Source organism: Pelophylax lessonae (genome assembly GCF_965119305.1).
Source record: "Pelophylax lessonae genome assembly, chromosome: 7".
NCBI lineage: Eukaryota > Metazoa > Chordata > Amphibia > Anura > Ranidae > Pelophylax > Pelophylax lessonae.
In genome coordinates, this window is record NC_138774.1 from 236,164,067 (window position 1) to 236,185,686 (window position 21,620).

The following is a 21,620-nucleotide window of genomic DNA, read 5'->3' on the forward strand; positions in this document are numbered from 1 at the left end:
TGAGCCACGTGCTGTAATTCTGGACTTGCTATTGCTCTGTGCTTGCAGTAAATCTGGGCTTGCTTATTGCTCTGTGCTTTCAGTGGCTCTGTGCTTGCTCTGGCTTTGAGCTGCTTGCTGTAAATCTGGGATTACTATGGTTCTCAGCTGCTTGCTGTAACTTTGGGCTTTCTGTGGCTCTGAGCTGCTTTCTGTAAATGTAAACTAGCTCTGAGCTTCCAGTGGCTATAGGCTTGCTATGACTCTGAGCAATTTGCTGTAAATCTGTGCTTGCAATGACTCTGAGCTATTTGCTGTAGATCTGGGATTACCATGGCTCTGAGCTGCTTGCTGTAAATGTGGGTTTGCTTTGACTGACAGATATTTGCTGTAGATCTGCGATTACCATGGCTCTGAGCTTCATGTAGTGGCTCTGTGCTTGCTATGGCTCTGAGCTGCTTGCTGTAAATCTGTGCTTGTTATGGCTTTGGGCTTGCTATAACACTGAGCTGCTTGCCTGGATTGCAGAGGCTCAGGGCTCTGGGCTTGCTATGGCACTGAGCTGCTTGCCTGGATTGCACATGTTTAGGGCTCTGTGCTTGCTATGGCTCTGAACTGATTGCTGTAAATCTGGGTTTGTTATGGTTTTGGGCTTACTATAGCACTGAGCTGCTTGCCTGGATTGCACAGGCTCAGGGCTCTGTGCTTGCTATGACTCTGGGCTGCTTGCTGTAAATCTGGGTTTGTTATGGCTTTGGGCTTGCTATAACACTGAGCTGCTTGCCTGGATTGCACAGGTTTAGGGCTCTGTGCTTGCTATGGCTCTGAGCTGCTTGCCTGGATTGCAGAGGCTCAGGGCTCTGTGCTTGCTATGACTCTGGGCTGCTTGCTGTAAATCTGGGTTTGTTATGGCTTTGGGCTTGCTATAACACTGAGCTGCTTGCCTGGATTGCACAGGCTCAGGGCTCTGGGCTTGCTATGGCACTGAGCTGTTTGCCTGGATTGCACAGATTTAGGGCTCTGTGCTTGCTATGGCTCTGAACTGATTGCTGTAAATCTGGGTTTATTATGGCTTTGGGCTTGCTATAACACTGAGCTGCTTGCCTGGATTGCACAGGCTCAGGGCTCTGGGCTTGCTATGGCTCTGAGCTGCTTGCTGTAAATCTGGGTTTATTATGGCTTTTGGCTTGCTATAACACTGATCTGCTTGCCTGGATTGCACAGGCTCAGAGGGCTCTGTGTTGCGCTTCCAGGCTTGCGGTGGCTTTTTGCTGGCAGAGTCCCTGGCAGAGTCCTATGCGCTGCTTGTACCGGGGATCTCTCAGCATCCCCTGCAGCGCTGGATCGTGACCACCACTCCATGCCCATCCCTCCTGCTCACTGGTGAAGGGGTTAACATTCTTTAGGAGCAGGCATCCCATTTTTTTGCCTTGAGGCTGTGCAGAAATTCAGGCTTCTGAGAAAATGAAGGCTGACCTCATCCAATGCTCAGGGGGGCGGGGTTCCCAACTCCACTGCAGGCTGCCATAAACTCCCCCCCTCTTTCTTTTTTTTACTTTGCTATTTTACCAATTAAGGCTTTCTCAATCTCGGAGAGAGAGAGGGGAGAGAGATCAAGGGGGTGTCATTCTATTGACAGGGCAATTGTAAGGCATTCCCCCCTGCGCGGAGGAGAGCGAACAGGGAAGCGCACCGACACTGGCAGCAGCGCTCCATCCTCTCTGATAAAGGTCTATTATAGAAGAGGCTCCTACCAAAGGTAAGCTGATGGTCCTGTACACTGTCCCGGTCTCTTGTGTCCCTGGCAGGACCATAGAATATCCACACTGAGCTCTCCATGACATGGAACTATACTATAGAATACTATGGAGTGCACCAAGTAGATGCGTATTAACGCACACTGTGCTCCTATGACACCAATGGTGTGTATGTGACACCCACTACAATCAGTGTCATCAAACACATGGAGGACATTTAAGGCAAATGACTTTAGCTTGGTTGTCAGGCTGCTAAAACAAGAAAAGTCATGTGAAAAGTGACAGAAGCATACAGCCTGCTGGTTAGCTATATGGACTGACAGCGATGTGTGCTTGGGGATGTCACTGACAGCTAAATGCTTGATCAGTGTCAGATGGGTATATCATCACAGAGCTGTCACTTTACTGTCCCCAAAGACCTGACCTACTATCTCCCTGGCAGATTATAACTGAGTTCAGTGATCCATATACTCCTCTAGTTGTATGAAATGCTGCACCCATTGCATCTTATGGATGTTAGCTCTGTGGGCTAGATTTCATAGCCACTGCAGGACATGATTCTTTACCAAACCCAGCCTCTAAAAAGAGACACATTATGGCTAGATTCTACACTGCAATCCAGTTATGGTTAGTTGTAGATTTGGTTCTGCATTGACTGCAGGGCATAATCCTTTACCAAACAGCCTCTTAAAAGAGACACATTAGGGATAGATTCCCCATTGCAGTCAGGTAATAATTAGTTGGAGATTTGGTTCTACAGTGACCACAGGATATGATCCTTTACCAGAATCAGCCACTTAAAAGGGACATAATACGGTTAGATTCTCATTTGAAGTCAGGTTATGTTTAGCTGTAGATTTGGTTCATTTGCAACTTTTATTGTGATACTAGATCAGTTCATATCTCAAGGAGATGCTGGGATGCCATGCTTCCTATATCAGCTTAGTTTACATCTCAGGAGATGCTGGGTTGCCATGCTTCCTATATCAGCTTAGTTTACATCTCAGGAGATGCTGGGATGCCATGTTTTGTACAGCAGCTCCTTTCACATCTAAGGGGGTGTGGGGCTGCCTTGATTATTACAGCAGCTCAGTTCACATCCTAAGAGATTCTGGGATTCCATTCTTCCTATAGGAGCTCCATTCACATCCTAAGAGATTCTGGGATTCCATTCTTCCTATAGGAGCTCCATTCACATCCTAAGAGATTCTGGGATTCCATTCTTCCTATAGCAGCTCAGTTCACATCTCACATGATGCTGGGATTCCATGCCTCACACAGCAGCTCAGTTCACATCCCAAGAGATGCTGGGATGCCATACCTTATATAGCTCAGTTCACATCTCCGATGATGCTGGCATGCCATGCCTCATGCAGCAGCTCTATTCACATCCCAAGAGATGCTGGGATATCATACTTCATAAAGCAGCTCAGTTTACATCCCAAGAGATGCTGGGATACCAAACTTCATATCGCAGCTCAATTGACTTCTCATGGGATGGAGGGATGCCATGCTCTACACAGCAGCTCAGTTCATCTCAGGAGATGCTGGGTTGCCTTTTTGTCACATAGTAGCTTATTTCATATACTTGGGTATTCTGGGATGTCATGCTTCATATAGCAGCTCAGCTCACATCCCAAGAGATGCTGGGTTTCCATGTTTCATACAGAAGTTCATTTCACATTTTAGGTGGTGATGGATGCCATGTTCTGTAGAGCAGCCTCTAAGAAAATGCTTGTTTTTTGACACTTTCACTTGTATAATGTTAAGTTAAGAAATCCAATGTAAAAATGAAAATGCTTAGTCATTAGTCTGATCCTCATGTTACTAGTTGCTATAAACTGGGATGAAGCCATTCTCCAAAGCAACTTACATTTTTTCTTAATTTCTCCAGGCAAGTTATATGACTAAATATCATTGTTTGCTATGGGTAATGGCTCCACTTATGTGTCAGGTTTAAGATGTTGGGTTAATTACATTTTTAAGTAACACAGCATCTTGTGGCTCTTGTCCATACCTAGAGCTGGAACAAGGGGTGGGCAGGAGGGACGGCTGCCCTGGGCACAATGGTTTATTGCAGGGATGGGGCGCCCTGGCCCTAACCCTAAAGGGGGGGGGGGTTGCAGTTTGGCACGTTTGCCTTGGGGGATGGATGACCTTGTCCCCGCACTGCTTAACCCCCAAAACTGATGATGACCACCTCTAGCTCTGGTGATTTTCATCAGAGATAGATGTGTCTTTCTATCATCCGTGATAAGGGAGGTAACCATTCATGCTTGTTCTTGTAGTTCCACAGTTACCTGTGAGCCAAATGTTGCTTGCCAGTGTTTTAGAGGCATGTATGCTAGAAAAATACAGGGTACCCCATGCTGATGTCATGTTCTGGGGTTTCTGTGTTTTCTTTTCTTGTCTGAACTTCATATGATAGAGATTTTAAAAGGGATAATTATTTAACAACTTGACTTTATTCTCTCATTGACTGATAAAACGAGACAGTCTGGTTATTATGGGTAATGGCTCTACTTTTGCCCCATTTCATAAAAATAAACCCTGGTAATTTTTAGCATATCTTATTTGTGAGAGCATGCATGTTCATCTCTGCACTCAGTCATGGCTCGTGTACAAAGAAGAAAGCATTGGAGACTCTCCCTACAGCCTTGTGCAGGATTTGGCAAATGTTGCAAGAACCCTAACAATTCCTGATACATGACTCATGATTGCTCTGTATTTGCATTATATTCTTGAATGTAGTCTGTTCATTCACTGTCTTAACACAACAATGTACCATGCTGAGTGCAATCACTGTCTGCTATGGAAAAACCAAGAAAAACCAATAGCAGTTGAGTTGCTCATAAAACCTGAACAGGTTCCTGGGTTAGATTTTCAAGCACAGGTAACTAAAAAACTTAAATCTGATTGGCCAATGAGGACAAAAGCTCTGCTGTTGAAAATAAAAGCGCATAGCGCCTATATTTTAATCTAAGTTAATAATAAGCCTTAGTTTGAAAGTTGATGTCTTTTTGAACTGGAAGATCTTCTGATCCTAGTACAATTAACAAACATTTGAAAAGATAGAAGGGCAGTGTCTGTATTGTGCACAGCAACCCAAAAGGACAACTGGACAACTGGAATTTGTCTACAATCAGCAACAGAGACACTTTCCTTGTAGTTTGTACAAGCAAACCCAACAGTTTATTTATTAATCAGGTAGAAAATTGTGGAATGCAACTTTGATACTTGTACTGTACTAGGAATGCTGTCACCTTCACTAAATGTCCTCTAACCCATCCATTCTCAGTCAGGGTTCCTTAATCCATACTTTCAAACTTTTTGAGATGGGAACAAGGGACACCTATTAGCAATAGTATTTAGGCATAGGACACACCCCTGCCACACCCCCTTAACCACTTTACCCCCCCCCCCCCCCCGGAGGATTTGGCTGCTTAATGACCAGGCCCTATTTTGCGATTCGGCACTGAGTTATTTTAATGGACAAATGCGCGGTCGTGCGACGCTGTACCCAAATAAAATTGACGTCCTTTTTTCCCACAAATAGAGCTTTCTTTTGGTGGTATTTGATCACCTGTGCGCTTTTTATTTTTTGCGCTATAAACAAAAAAATAGCGACAATTTTGAAAAAAAAAAACAATATTTTTCACATTCTGCTATATAACATTCCCCAAAAAAAATAAAAAATCAAACATATTAGGCAAATTTATTTTCTGCTACATATTTTTGGTAAAAAAAGAAATCGCAATAAGCATATTTTGATTGGTTTGCGCAAAAGTTATTGAGTCTACTAACTACGGGAAAAATTTATGTCCTTTTTTATATTGTTTTTTTTTTTTTTTTTTACTAGTAATGACGGCGATCTGCGATTTTTAGCGGGACTGCGACATTGCAGCAGACAGATCCGACCCCTAACTGACATTTTTGACACTTTTGGGGGGACCAGTGACATTACTACAGTAATCAGTGCTATAAATATGCACTGTTACTGTAATAATGCCATTGGCAGGGAAGGGGGTTAATACTATTAGTGATCAAGGGGTTAAATGTAAGCCTAGGGGAGTGATTCTAACTGTAGAGGGGCGTGGCTTGTGAAATCATCACAGAGACATGTGATCCTATATAGCAGGATCACATAGCCTCTGTGTTCACTTCAGGTTGAAGGACAGACCGCTGTGTTTACATCAGCCGCCCGTCTTCTCTGTCAGCGGGGGGAGATCGCGAGTGGCCAGCGGAGCCGCCTGTCACACGCACTGGCTCCCCAGCTGACGAGTGTGGGCGGGAACGCGCCGCCGCTGGTGCGCGCCGCCCCCTAGAGTCTCCTGAGAGAGCAACGTTGTACTAAGTCGGTTTGCCCATGAGCGGCCACCTGCCGCAGTAAATCTGCCGTGGGCGGTCATCAAGTGGTTAAAGTAGAATTTAAAAAAATGATTAGGTAAAGTGTTTTTTTTTTTTTTTTTTCTACCACTACTATTCCTTTATACTTGCTTTTGGAATGTACCAAAGCAGCGATTTAGAAATTGGATAAAAAGTTTAGCACTGGGAAATACTTTTTGAATGATAAATAGTGCATTTTATAAACAACTATGGTATATAGATTAGACCAAAATGAGGGACTAATGAGGAGGAAAGAGGGACAAAGGGACTTTCATCCAAATTAGGGACAGTCCCTCGAGATCAGAGACAGTTGGGAGCTATGATAATCTGTGGCTGATTGACCTCCTTTTTTGTGGTGCCTGCATAATTCCAGGGTTAGTGCCACTTGGCAAAGCCAGCTTCATGGCTCCAGTGATCTTTTTAGCTGATCAGGGTAGCATTCTGACTACCATTGTAGGGGTTGCATTCTTCCCACTGACCACCAATGTAAAAAGCTTTTCTCCCACTGACTACCAATGTAAGGAGCATTCATCCCACTGACTATCAATATAAGGGCATTCTTCCTACTGACCACCAATATAAGGGGCATTCTTCCCAATGACCACTGATGTATAGAGCATTGTTCACACTGACCACCAATGTATAGAGCATTCTTCCCAGTGACAACCAACATAGGGAGTCATGTTCCCATTGACCACCCATGTAAGGAGTATTCTTGCCACTGACCACCACTGTAAGAGGTTTTCTTCCCACTGACCACCAATGCAAAGTACATATTTCCCATTGACCACAGATTATCTGGTTTAACCAGGGGGGGGGGGGGGTTCCTCAAAACCTGAGGCTGGGTTCACATATGTGTGAATTGGATGTGGGTTTCTCCGCATCCAATTCGCATGACTGAAGTGTGTGATTGGCTCTCAATGGCCAGTTCACACAGGTCAGGGGCGACCACAGAGCAAAGTAAAAAAAGGGCCTGTGCGTGTTTGAATCCGGTTAAGGTGCTAATTCAGGCAAAAATTCAAACCTGAATCACATCTGAACCGATGAACAGACACACACCACACCCCAGGCACGAACCCGCGACCGCACATAAGTGAACCCGGCTTGAAAGTTACTTTACAAAGTTTGAGTGGGGCTGCTCTAACCTATACTGAAGGGTGGGACTTTGTTACAATAGCTAAGTGAAGTCTGTGTTCAAGATTAGAAAATTAAAAAACTAGAGACTTTCCCTTGAAGTGGGAACTTCAGTAAGTGCCCCTTATACTTTATTCAGATCTGTGTATTTTTCATGCAGTGCAGTATTTTGTGTTAAAAAAGCAATTTAAAGAGGTTTAAAAAAACAATAATTTACATGGAAGATGTTCTTTCCTAGAAACTGCACCATCAAACAACATATATCGTGAAAATAAAGTAATTCAAAATAATGTACACTTCAAAGGCACCACTGTTCTGATTCAGCACTAGATGCTGTGGGTGAAAATTACCTATTATAAAGGATAATTCAATGTATATTTTAATACATACTCCTCTCTGTGTAGCAGAATAGAGGTACCCTGTCTCCTGCTTTCTCCATATTCCTCCAGGAGCTACAGTGTTAGATTTTTCCACAGTGCCACTGCTGGTGAAACTTGGTATTGCATATTATATCAATATTCACAGCGATGGATGAGCATTATTATAATACAGAAGCGAGATATTAGATGGCTGTAGATGGGCAGATTTTCTGTAGTGACTGAGTCATGAAATGTGAAGTAACAGGGTCACTTGGAGAGAATTTTCAGCATGGTGAAAAATGTCCTGTTGTTGATTTTTAAAGGTTTCATTGTGTGGATGCTAAATGTGATGTCATAATAAGGTGGTTACTATTTTTTCAGTGTGTGAACATGATCATTTTGAGGGCATGTAGCTCTTGTTCTTTCCTACAAGATACTTCCTTAGTGACAATTTAAATTTGTCGAGAGAATGTGTAATGCAGAAGTTTGAAGGCCCAGGTGTTGCAAAGGGAGTGTAGTATGTTTTAATTATAGGTTAAGAATACATTCTTTTCCCTTACATCCCAACACCCTGTACCCTACAGTGATATTTTAGTTATAGTTGGAACCAAGTCAACCCTGGCTTCTTTTATGCCCTAGAAACTCCAACAGTGTCAACTCCCTGCTAAAATTCCTGTCTCTGTTCCTATCAGTCTGGGAGTTTTGAGTGTTCCCACCGACCTTTGCATGTTTCAGTAACCTCTGTTGGATTTTTTATATTGTAAAATTATATGACTAAGACCAACAGGCAGAGTGTGAACCCCTCATATTGGCCACATTAGGTATGCAGACCTGCATGACCATGCATGACCTGAAGGGCAAAGATCTCACTTATAGAGTCTTCCTAAGACATGTTTAACGTACCGGTATCTACTTAAAACTGAATTATTCGTTTGAGTGGACTTTTCCTTTAAGATGTATGCCCACACAAATCTTTTTTCGTTTTGAATGGAACGGAGAAGGGTTAGAACCACCACCAGATTTTATTCTTGCTAGCCATGGCTCCATTTAAAGAGAATTTCCCTTACTTTCTGCCTCAGTGACAGTTTCACAAGACATGAATGAAGTGAGTGAAAATCTGCAACAGGGACAAATGAAATGATGACAGGGGTTCTAGCGTAGATCACTCTTTCCTCTTGTTCCTCTTTCCTCCACCAATGTCCCTCTTTTTTGGTCAGAGGTTTACACCTCTAAAAAAAATGGATCTAAAGTGTATGTTACTCATATAATAGGATTCAATATCTGTGTGTTTTTGCTGATATAGACCTTTCTAACAGTTGTCTGTCATTTTTTTTTAAATTAATTTATACTGAATACCCGGTGATCCTGCCATTGCCCTTGGCTCTTTTTTCAAACTGATCATGCCAAGCTCAGAAGCTAACATAGTCAGTTTGCATCCCTGGGATAACAACTGGAGCTACAGGATGCTGTGCCCATGCAAGGCATGCCTGTATCACCCATAGTTAGTTTTGTGGCCACACCCCCTGCCCAGCCATGCCTGTGTTGATTGACAGCAGCTCCCAGCTTATGCTGCTATCAGCTGCTTCCGCATAGACAGGGAACGTATTTCCCTGTCTGTGTGTGAGGTCACCGGCTTCCTAGATTGACACACCCTCTGCTGTGCAAACGTGGGACCAAAAGACAGCTGTACAGTCAAGGACTGCCAATCAAAATGTTATAAAAAGGTTCAAAATTAATATCACTGAAAAATGTAAATACAGTGCCTTAAAAAGTATTATTACCCCTTGAAATTTTTCATATTTTGTCATGTTACAACAAAATATGTGATAGGCCAACAAAAAGTGGCACATAATTGTGAAGTGGAATGATGATAAATCGTTTTCAAAATCTTTTACAAATAAATATGTGAAAAGAGTGGCGTGCATTTGTATTCACCCCTACTTTGTAGAACCACCTTTCCCTGCAATTACAGCTGCAAGTCTTTTTGGAGAGCATCTGTGAACAGCAATTTTTAAGTCTTGCCACAGATTCTCAGATGGATTTAGGTCTGGACTTTGACTGGGCCATTCTAACACATGAATATCTTTAAACTAAACCATTCCTTTGTAGCTCTGGCTGTATGTTTAGGGTCGTTATCCTGCTGGAAGGTGAACCTCCGTCCCAGTTTTCTTCTAAGATTGCCCTGTATTTAGTGCCACCCATCTTCCCATCAACTTTGACCAGGTTTCTTGTCCCTGCTGAAGAAAAGCATCCCCACAACATGATGCTGTCACCACCATGTTTCACAGTGAGGATGGTGTGTTCAGGGTGATGCGAATTGTTCGTTTTCCGTCACACATAGTATTTTGCTTTTAGGCCAAAAAGTTAAATTTTGGTCTCATGTGAGCAGAGCACCTTCTTCCACATGTTTGCTGTGTCCTCCACATGGCTTCTCGCAGACTGAAAATGGGACTTCTTTTGGCTTTCTTTCAACAATAGCTTTCTTCTTGCCACTCTTCCATAAAGGCTAGATTTATGGAGTGAACGACTAATAGTTGTCCTGTGGACATATTCTCTCACCTGAGCTGTGGATTTCTGCAGCTCCTCCAGAGCTACCTTGGCTGCTTCTCTGATTAATGCTCTCCTTGCCTGGCCTGTCAGTTTAGGTGGATGGCCATGTCTTGGTAGGTTTGCAGTTGTGCCATCTTCTTTCTATTTTTGGATGATGGATTGAACAGTGCTCCGTGAGATGTTCAAAGTTTGGGATATTTTTTTATGACCTAACCCTGCTTTAAAATTTTCCACAACTTAAAGCGGAGTTCCGGCCTCGGGGGTCAAATTTAGATAAAAATACCCCTGGGACAGTCGGGGCTAGTACATTCCACAATCGATAGCCTCTGAACTGTCCCGGGTCGCACTTACCTGTAAGAAGAAATACTTACCTTGAAAAATTCTTCTCCAGCGCTGCCATCTCAGGTGTGGGCAGCTGAAGCCAGCACGTCCTCTTCTGCGGCCTCTTCGGTGACGTCGGATTCCCACAATGCACTTCACCAGCCCCGCTCATCACTTCAGGTGCAAGCATGGCATCCCTGCACAGCTTCTGGGCATGCCCAGAAGCTGTTTAGCAGGGAATGCCGCGCCTGCACCGGAAGTGACGAGCGGGGCCAGTGCAGGCGCATTGACCAGGAGTCATAGCAAGCGGGAAGTGACGGGGCGGGCCGAGGCCGCCAAGGGAGGAAGTGGGAGGAAGCTGAGTATATTTTCTTCAATATCAAGGTAAGTGACCAAAAAAAATGGGAGCATCCATTTCGTTTTCAGGTGGCCCTTAGCAAGCGGATGGCCCAAAATCGATTTTTTCGATTTTGAGGCCGGAACTCCGCTTTAATCCCTGACCTGTCTGGTGTGTTCCTTGGCCTTCATGGTGCTGTTTGTTCACTAAGGTTCTCTAACAAACCTCAGCTGTTTTTATACTGAGATTAAATTACACACAGGTGGACTTTATTGGTTTGATTTTATTTAGGGGCATTAGAGGAAAAGGGGTTAAATACGAATGCACGCCACACTTTTCAGATATTTATTTGTAAAAAATGTTGAAAACCATTTATCATTTTCCTTCCACTTCACCATTATGTGCCACTTTGTGTTGGCCTATCACATAGATGTCATTTATGTTTCTGGTTGTAACATGACAAAATGTGGAAAATTTCAAGGGGTATGAATACTTTTTCAAGGCACTATATGGTGGACAAAAATTTGTTTCTTTTGGGTCCTCATTTAATTTCCTTGCTGGTGAAACCGTTACCAGGACAGAAAAAGAGGCCAATCTTTTTAACCACTTGCCGACCACCGCACGACTATTTACGGCAGCGGTCAGCCCCTCACAGGCAAAGTGACGTAGGGTTACGTCGCTAGCCTGTGAGGCTCTAGGGAGCAAGCGCGCGCCGCCGGAGGCACGCTCCCACTCCTGCGCGGTCACGGACTCTCCCGCGCGTGTGCTCGGCAGACCCGATGTCCGCCAGGCACTCGCGATCGTCCATTACACCGGGAGAAAGGCAGGCGGCTAATGTAAGCAAAGCCGCCTGTCATTCTCCCCTGTGTAAGAATGGTGATCATACGGTTCTGATATGTAGGACCGTTGATCACTGTTCTTACACATCAAGCCACAGCCAATCACAGTTAGAAACACGCCCCTAGGGACACACTTAACCCCTCCCTCTAAAAAAAAAGTTAACCCCTTCACTGCCAGTGTCATTTTTACAGTAACAGTGCATATGTATAGCACTGATTACTGTAGAAATGTCACTGGTACCCCCAAAAGTGTCAAAAATGTCAGTCAAGGGTCGATCTGTCCGCCCCAATGTCGCAGTCCCGCAAAAAAAATTGCAGATCGCCGCCATTACCTGTTGAAAAAAAACAACAAAAATGACAAAAATCTTTTCCTTTGTTAGTAAACACAATAACTTTTGCGCAAACCAATCAAAATACGCTTTTTGCGTTTTTTTTTTTACCAAACATATGGTAAAAAAAAAATTGGCCTAAAATGTTAAAAAATTTAGATTTTTACTTTTTTTTGGGGGGAATTTCATAAAAAAAATGTGAAAAATATTGTTATTTTTGCAAAATTGACGCTCTTTTATTGTATAGCGCATGATCAAAAAATCGCACAGGTGATCAAATACCACCAAAAGAAAGCTCTGTTTGTGGGAAAAAAAGGACGTCAAATTCTTTTAGGTACAGTGTCGCACGACCGCGCAATTGTCCGTTAAAGTCACGCAGTGCCGAATCGCAAAATAGGCCCTGGTCAGGAAGGGGGTAAAATCTTCCGGGGCTTAAGTGGTTAAATGAACCCCAGATAGCAAGAAAACAAACATTTTCATTTTTATACTAATAACTTCCATATGTTAAAAGAACAAACATAGAAAAAATAGGGAATACATTTTTTGTTATAATTGCTGTGTTCTGGTCATGTGTGGTATTGCTTTATACAAAGTGATAAACATCTAAGTTTTGACTAATCGGTAGAAAAATGTTACAATCAAAATAAACAAATTATACAATTGTGGCATTATTTGATAAAGGGTCAGATTAGTTACACTGAAGACTGAACATACTGTATGTGTAAACAGAGAAAGTCGTTACTGCACAACATCCCAATATTTAAATATATTTTTAAAACCGTTAGTAACTTTTTTTCTGTAAGAGCTAATTGCAAGATTCACCACTTTACACACGATAAAAGTGTGAGAAAACATTTTTTGAACAGCATAACTTTGGAATATATTTTAAAAATTATTTATTATATACTGCTTTTATATTATACATTTATTTTATTATGTCATGCTTCTAATATTCATTATATTTTAAAATATATATTTTCGAAACGCAAAATAAATGTTTTAAAACGTACTTGATGTAAGAGATTATTGCAGCATTGTAGTGTAAGAAAGCACTTTCTGAACTTTTCAACCTCAGAATAATATGGGGGTAAAACATGAACTAAATATGTAGTAATTCATTTTGTGGAAGAAGTTACTGCAGCTTGTGGCATTTCACCACAACACGTGTTTTTTGTGCGTTGAAGCACATTGCGGCACATTCAAAATGATTGGGTCACAACCCACATAAATCTATAGCTGTTCCCTTTAGAGAGGAGTCAATCTAATCCACCCCTCCTGAATGGGACTGCTGGCATAGTTTCACTCGATCAGCACTCACAGCCAATCATCCTGCTGTCAGAGTACAATAGCTCATGTGGGGAAGATTCCTCTATCCACCCTGGATGTGCTAATGGGGTAAAAAAAAAAAAAAAAAAAAGATCCATCTATGGCCAGCTTTAAAGTATATGTATGCCCAAAATAAATGACAGTAGGTTTGTTAAAGCACTGTGTATCATAAACAGCTATTTCATTCTTTGCTGTATCTCTGTGCTGCTGATCTCTTTTTGCCAGCGATGGCTGCATGGCATTCCTCAGTTCAGGTTTCCTTGTGGTGACAGTGACAATGAACCATACCTACTGAAAAGAGAAGTATTAGCCAAAGCTATTTTGACTAAACTTTTCAATGGATCATAGGAGTGCAGTTTGTTCTGCACTCCCGTGACCAGTTTTCAGCCAATAGCATGGTAAAGCCAGCTGTCAGCGAACGTCACTCAGCCAGTCCAAGATCAGGAAAGATCCAGACTTTACAGTCGGGAACCACCCAGATGCCTGGACTGGCAGCTGGCTCAGCCTCTCAGCATGCTGCTGAGAGCCTGAGCCAGCCCCTCCAGCCACCCTCACAGCCCAGTGTTCCAGTGAAAACTGGAGAGGCAGAGCACTGACCAGTGACTGGCAGTCCTGACTCTTTGCTCAGAGCGGAGGCGGAGAACTGAGGGATTACCAGTGCTTGATCACTCAGTTTTCAGTGTAGAGGCTGTGAGGGACAGCTGCAGCTGGCATCAGTTCTGCAGCCATCTAGGTGGGTATTTTTTCTGCTATTATTATTATTATACAGGATTTATATAGCACCAACAGTTTGCTCAGTGCTTAACAAAATGAAGGCAGACATTACAGTTACAATACAATTTGGAACAAAAGGAATCAGAGGGCCCTGCTCGTTAGAGCTTACAATCTAAAAGGATTCCCATACTTCTCTTTTAATATGTGATAAAAGAGCCACTTGTAATCTCCATCGGAAGTATGTGTACCAGGGTGACAATGCAGTAGAACAATTGGGAAATAAGGAAAATAGTATTGTCACCTCTATAACAGGATGCACCTTAAACAGGATCTTCATAGTAGGATCACCAGGTATTATATTTATTTTTATTGAAAGTTGCAGATTTAAAAATATTGAACACTGAACACACCTGATTTTTCTTGTGGTAGATACCATCTATTTTACAGAAATAGCTAAAGTAGTTAGATAAAGTAAACATCTTGATTCTTAAAACAACTTTACTGATTTTATAATTCATCCTCATATGGAACCCTATATATAAATACATATTTATTCTCTCGTACACACTTGACGGAAATTGAACGAAATATCCTCCGATTTTTCTCTCTCTTGCTCAGCGTTCATTACCGTTTTTAGTTGACAGTGCATAATGTTCACGAAATTTCTTGTCCGATTTTTTTTTTTTTTGGGACATTTGTTCCTAGACTTCCGGGTCGTCAGCAACTTCAAATCATGCGAGGCCTTTCGTATCCGATTTTTCGTGGACGTACTACATACACATTAACCGCTTGCCGACCTCCGCAAGTACATATACTGCGGCGGTCAGTCCCGTGCAGGCAAAGTGTAGTATGGGTACGTCACTCACCTGCAAGCCAATAGGGGGCGAGCGCGCGCCGCCGGAGGCGCGCTCCCGCCCCTGCTCGCTCCCTAACATGTCCGCACGTGTGACCGGCGGACCCGATGTCCGCCGGTTACTCGCGATCGTCCGGTACAGAGGGAGAAAGGCAGACGGCTTTGTCTAATGTAAACAAAGCCACTTGTCATTCTCCCCTGTGTAAGTGCAGAGATCATAGGGTCATGCTATGTAGGATCGTCGTATGTAGTTACACAAACAGCCACATCCCTTTACAGTTAGAATCACGCCCCTAGGGACACACTTAACCCCTCCTTCTCCAATAAAGTTAACCCCTTCCCTGCCAGTGTCATTTTTACAGTAACAGTGCATATGTATAGCACTGATTACTGTAGTAATGTCACTGGTACCCCCAAAAGTGTCAAAAATGTCAGTCAAGGGTCTGATCTGTCCACCGCAATGTCGCAGTCCCGCAAAGAAAAAAACGCAGATCGCCGCCATTACTCGTTAAAAAAAAAATGACAAAAATCTTTCCCTTGGTTAGTAAACGCAATAACTTTTGCGCAAACCAATCAAAATACGCTTATTGCGATTTTTTTTTACCAAACATATGTAGCAGAAAACAAATTGGCCTAAAATGTTAAAAAATTTAGATTTTTACATTTGTTTTTTTGGGGAATTTCATATAAAAAATGTGAAAAATATTGTTATTTTTGCAAAATTGACGCTATTTTTTTGTTTATAGCGCATGATCAAAAAACTGCACAGGTGATCAAATACTACCAAAAGAAAGCTCTGCTTGTGGGAAAAAAAGGACATCAATTTCATCTGGGTACAGCGTCACACGACCGCGCAATTGTCTGTTAAAGTCATGCAGTGCCGAATCGCAAAATAGGGCCTGGTCAGGAAAGGGGGTAAAATCTTCCAGGGCTTAAGTGGTTAAACGAAAATTGGTCGTCTGGGGACGGACGATAAAAATTTTGGTGTTTGTCCCTCCGTTTTTTTTTCATTGAAAATGTCGGCATCGGCTGCTGAAAGTTGTGTACGCACTAGCCGAAAATCTTACGATTTTACCTCGGAAGGGAATTTTCGGCAGATTTTCTACTAGTGTGTACCCCACTTAAGGAGGGAGCTGGGGGCGGAGCCGAGCCATGCTTTATGTTTCTATGGACGCACAGAGCCGGCTCAGGAGTGAGCTCGCACGAATGCCCCTTTAACAAGTGACTTGCTATGTTGGGGGGGATCCAGGAGCACCAGCAGGGGACCCGAGAAGAGGAGGATCTGGGCTGCTGTGTGCAAAACCAACTGCACAGGGAAGGTAAGTATAACATGTTTGTTATTTAAAAAAAAAAAAAAATACAGCGTTTCAATCACTTTAAAGATCCTTTAGGTACAGAATATTACATGATAATTTGCCAGAAATGCCCTTAACTTCTAAGGACTCATTCACATGAGCATACACCCGTGCGAGGGCCATGTTTGCCCACATGGGGATGTGCAGATGTTCTGTGCACCCCAATGCAGGCAATCCCATTCCTGTAAATTTGACAGCTTTGTGGGTGTGGGGCTCCTGCTGCTCACTGCTGTCTGTTCAGGATATGTGGCTCTATTCATGTAGCTACTGCATTCCCATTGACAAAATTGGGATGAGTTGCACAAAACATCTGTGCATCCTCGTGCAAGCAAACATTGCCCTCATACCGGTGTACGCTGTAGTACGCACATGTGAGTGAGCACTTAGTCCTGTTAAGGTCTGACAGCACACAGCATTTTTTTGGACTTAATGGTGTCAGCCATGACTAGTGATTTTGCTAAACTACACAAACCCTCCCACTCTCCTGTTCTCTATAACATAGATACCAATTGTTCTGTGGTCCCAGATAAGAACTGGGAGGGCTAATTAGACTTATTGAGATAACACAGGAAGTATGCAAAGGACAGCTCTGGATTTCTGACATGATTGATAGGAATTTTTTCACTTATTGAACAGATTTAATAAATCACTTTTATTGGTATGCTTACCTAAGCAAAATGGAGCAAAAAGGAAAAATCCAATATTAGGGTTTACAAGTCACGGTCCGTCGGGGTCCATGCAGTGCTACAGGACCCGTTCTAATAGGAGCGACACAAGTCGCTCCGACTTAGAAAAAGGGTCCTGTACTACTTCGGGGCGACCTCGGAGCGACTTGCATTGACTTCAATTATGTGAAGTCCGTGCAAGTCGCGCCGAAGTCGCGATGCACCGGACTTCACAGGTCGCCCCCGAAGTCGTGCAGGAGTCGTGCCGCTTCAGTGTGAAACTCTGTTGCTCTGTTATTTGTAACAGAATATACCATACTTTGTTTCTTTTCACTCTCCTGCAGTTTAGTTATAGACATTGTAACAATGTAAACTCATGATAAACACATTAGCTCTGATTGTTTTACATTTACATTTCAAATGAGAATTCCCAGTGATTATACAAAATGAGCTCAATGTAAATATGTATGGATAAATCTCTATCTCTCTCTCATGCACATATAAGGGAATATATGAGGAGGATTTGCAACTTGAAATAAATCTCATTGAATTACACTCCCCTGCTGAATTTGTTAAAGATGCAGGCATTCCAGAGCTATCATTTGAATCCTGAGATATTGCAGCTTACCAGTCCTTAGATGTGTTGGCTTCAAAAATGTTCATATTTTTTGGTTTTGTTCCCTTATTTTCAGCTGCGATCCTGCCAGTAACACACTTCCAGTTCTAGGGTGACAGTGCTTACTCATTGTACTGCCGAGGGGCAGCGTTGTCACCTAATTACCATACAAACACCTCCTCCTCTCTATTACATAGGGAGGAAGTATTTTGTAATTCATGGAAGATACAGTGCCTTGAAAAAGTATTCATACCCTTTGAAATTTTCCAAATGTTGTCATGTTACAACCAAAAATATAAATGTATTTTTTTAATTTATTTTTTTGTGATAGACAATTCTCAGATATTTATTTGTAAAAAAAAAATGAAAACCATTTATCATTTTCCTTCCACTTCACAATTATGAGCCACTTTGTGTCGGTCTATCACATAAAATCCCAATAAAATACATTTACGTTTTTGGTTGTAACATGACAAAATCTGGAAAATTTCAAGGGGCGTGAATACTTTTTCCAGGCACTGTAGCTGAGAAAGCTCTTGACATTGAGATATCAGATAAGTGCAAAGGAAGTTACAAGCATGCTGGAATTCTGTCAAGAACAACAGGTACTGTATTTTTTTATACTTGAGTAAACTGTACTTGGCCTGAAAAAACAAAACTAATGCAGCCAGCACACTGGTAATTGTAATATATTACATTTTGTTCTTGGGTCTAGATATCCTTTCAATGTTATATAAAAATGGATGCACTATATATTATATTCTATAGCAACCTTTCTCAACCTTTTCAACACAGAGGAACCCTTGAAATAAATTTCTGGTCTTGGGGAACCCATGCTAAAAATTAAAAATCAACAACTCATGACACATTAGTGTGACAGTCAGTGGAAAGAATGCTCCTTACTCTTGTCATCATTGGGAAGAATTACCCCCTTACAGATCACTAAAAGGAACAATGGTGTCATTGGAAACGTATCTAGGAGGCAGAAATTGCCCATTGCTCAAGGAACCCCTAGCAACCTCAGAAGGAACCCTAGGGTTCCATAGAATCCTGATTGAGAAACCGTGTTCTATAGTATCAGTCTACCTGAATCTCAGTTAAATTCGCTGCTATAAAACAAATTAAAAATCCTGATATTAAAACTCCCAACTTTTTCAGGTTTAATCAGCTAAATGCATTCCGGGTACAACAAAACAAAGCTGTAAGAGTCCCACAGTTTGTTTTCTTTATTGAGCAACCACAGCCTGAGTAGAAAATCCTGTCCTCTGCTAGCGTGCTGCATAGCGAGGTCTGTGTGGAATCAACAGTCTCTCTGCAGGGGTCCTACATGTTCCCTACTGCATCAGACCTGTAGCTCTGCAATCAGTAAACTCGTGTTTAGAGCTGATTGGAGAGTTCTAGCTTTCACTCAGCAGGGGGAGTGTCAGACCTCTGCAGAGAGACCACACAGGGAGCAAGGGTTCATCTCTGCAGCAAGCTGGCAGGGAGCTGGCTTTGCTACTTAGGTATGGGTACTTTCTAAAGGTAACAGAGTGTAACTTCACATCTCAAGGATCTTAGAATCTAAGGTCTCTAACTCACCTTCATACATATTTTATACATACTAAGGGCGATTTATACAGGAGCCACCATAAACCTACCACCATGTCTTTGGAGTATGGGTGGAAACCCATGCCGGCACAAGGAGAACATGCAAACTCCAAGGAGGTAATGCTGTGGTTGGGCTTTAAAGCCGAACCCGGGGCCCAAGAAAAAAAACAACTCCATATTTCAAGAATTAAATGTTAGCTAAACCTAGGGATAGAGTAATAATGTGTGTTACCTATCCCATTACCTATCCATCTGGTTCCTCACAGTGCTCTCTCTCTAAGGCTTTCCAGACTGGGGTTGCACTCATACCTCCTCACATACAGTGTATGACTAATAGCTCTGCAATGTACATGATGATGCGGAGAGTAATACAGCCCCTTCCTTTACCCTATAGAGTTAACGAGTATGTACCCTTTGCAGTGCCAGGGGGTCCAATCACAAGGGTTTTTTTCCCTCTTGGAATTGGGCTTTAAGATAATCTATTTTTTTACACAATAGCACAATAGCATTATCAAGGCAGATTGTAGCAGTGGAGTCTTGTACCATGTTAACCATTGATCAATGCAGATAGCTTGTAGATTAGGTGATACCTTAATTTTTGGCTAACAGCTGCAGGACGTATTTTGAAACAGGAGAAAAATGGAAAGAAGACATAATTATACAGTTCATGAGGACAAAAAGGCAAATAGTTGTTCCTTTAATTATAGAAATAAAAAAAAAGGATTAAAAGTGGATCCAAAGGTGAAACTTAAGACTCCTGTGCGCAAATAGTCGAATGCTTTTACTCTTGTACAAATCAAAGCCTCCTTTCTAATATGTCCTTTCTAAGCTTTAAATAGTCATGTTGCAATGAGAACATTTCAACGCTCGAGTTCCCGTTTGAGTTTCCTCCCCTAAAATTCCATGTTCTGGCTGCACCCAGGCCTGACCTCTTCTGAGTTCTGTCAGTGATGAGGTCAGCGTTTTCCTGGCGGAAATGTTATGGTTCTCTAATAATATGCAGCAATTAACTAGAGCTTTATATATCAGGAACACCACACAAGACTGAGTGCTGCCAGTCTTTGATGGCTTTCTGCTTGGAAGGAAAAATGTTTTGCTGCTGTGTCAAACTCTAGTATCTCCTAATTATTCCTTTTGCAATATTTTACTGGGAATGTGTGACTGGCAGAGACACAATACATTCCTGCTGCTAGGATGAAGATGAGAAAGTCTGTTTTCTTCCTTGTATGGTACATAATAAGTATAGATCTTCTAAGTTACCTAAAGGGTAACTAAAGGGGGGGGGGGGGCAAATCAACAATTACGAATAAAAGTGTGTGTGTGTGTATATATATATAATATATATATATATACACATATACAGTATATTTACAGTATGTAGGCAAAGCTTGTGGATAGAGTTCGGTAATAGTTAAAACCCCTCTTGGTTTATTTATGTTCATGGTGAACCTTGTTGGGCGGATTTCCCCTCATTTCCTGTCTCGGAGACATAAAAGAAGTAAGAGGAAATATCTACAGTACAATGTAAGGGGAATTCCCCTCAGACGGTATCATCAGAATAAGAGACCGAAGATTTCACCTTTATTCCTGTTCTGATGACAACTTAAAGTTTTGGATTTTTTCTTCAATATCAGTGCAAGTGACCAAGGTCATCAGGACAAAGAGAGAGTGTGAATCTTCCTAATGGGGACACAGACCGAATTAAAAACCTGAAAAGAGGAGGGCAGGTGGCACCGGGTCCCAAAAAAACATCAGTTCCAATGGTTTTGTGTGTGGTTGATTATCTTAAAATGTGCTGAGCTTTGGACAGATCGCCCTCCAATAATGAAGGTCACGTAGGAACCCTTCCAATAAGAAAAAAAATAATGGAATGCCACACCCAAATTGGAATCCAAATACAATTTTTATTCCATTAGAACAGCTGGTACCCTTGCAATTATCCAATAATAAGCATGGGGGGGGGGGGACAGGGCCAGACACTTGCACATTGCTGAGGCACCAGTCTTATGGTTTCTTGGAGAATTTAAAAGTACTATAGAAAAAAAGGTGTATTTTTTGTTCTTACTGCCCCAAACTGGTAATGTTTAAAATGTTATAATTTCTTATAGATTAGTATACAACATTACAAGTTGCACTGTATGATTCTATACGAATATACTGTATATATGTATTATAATTTGTTTAAATTTGCATCTCTCTTATCTGTCCTTGTTAGATCAATAGTTGCAAGACTTTAATCTTTCATATATTACAGTATATCACTTCTTTGTGTTCCTATTGTATGACTTCTCCACACTGGGAGAGATTATACATTACAGGCCCTTCAAGAGCTTTTGGAGTTCTCTCCTCATTATGATAAAACGATGGATGTATCGTGCCACAGAATAGCAAGTTACTCACTTGTAGTGTCTTCGTTTCAGTGCAGTGATGTGAACCCAATGATTGGATGTAGGTCCCGCCATACAGGCTGACATTTCTCCTGGCTCAGCTCAGGGCTGATATCTGACACA

At 42.0% G+C, this 21,620-nt stretch overlaps 1 protein-coding gene across 3 annotated transcripts in view; it reads left to right on the plus strand.

The window, feature by feature from the left end:
* The first annotated feature begins 1,577 nt into the window (after nucleotides 1–1,577).
* FLNA (filamin A) overlaps nucleotides 1,578–21,620 on the plus strand; it is a 178,061-nt gene continuing 158,018 nt past the window's right edge. For all 3 annotated transcript variants that reach the window (XM_082263326.1, XM_082263328.1, XM_082263327.1), the window contains exon 1: nucleotides 1,578–1,738. The gene's annotated coding sequence lies outside the window, so the exon portion shown is untranslated. The remainder of the gene's footprint in view (nucleotides 1,739–21,620) is intronic.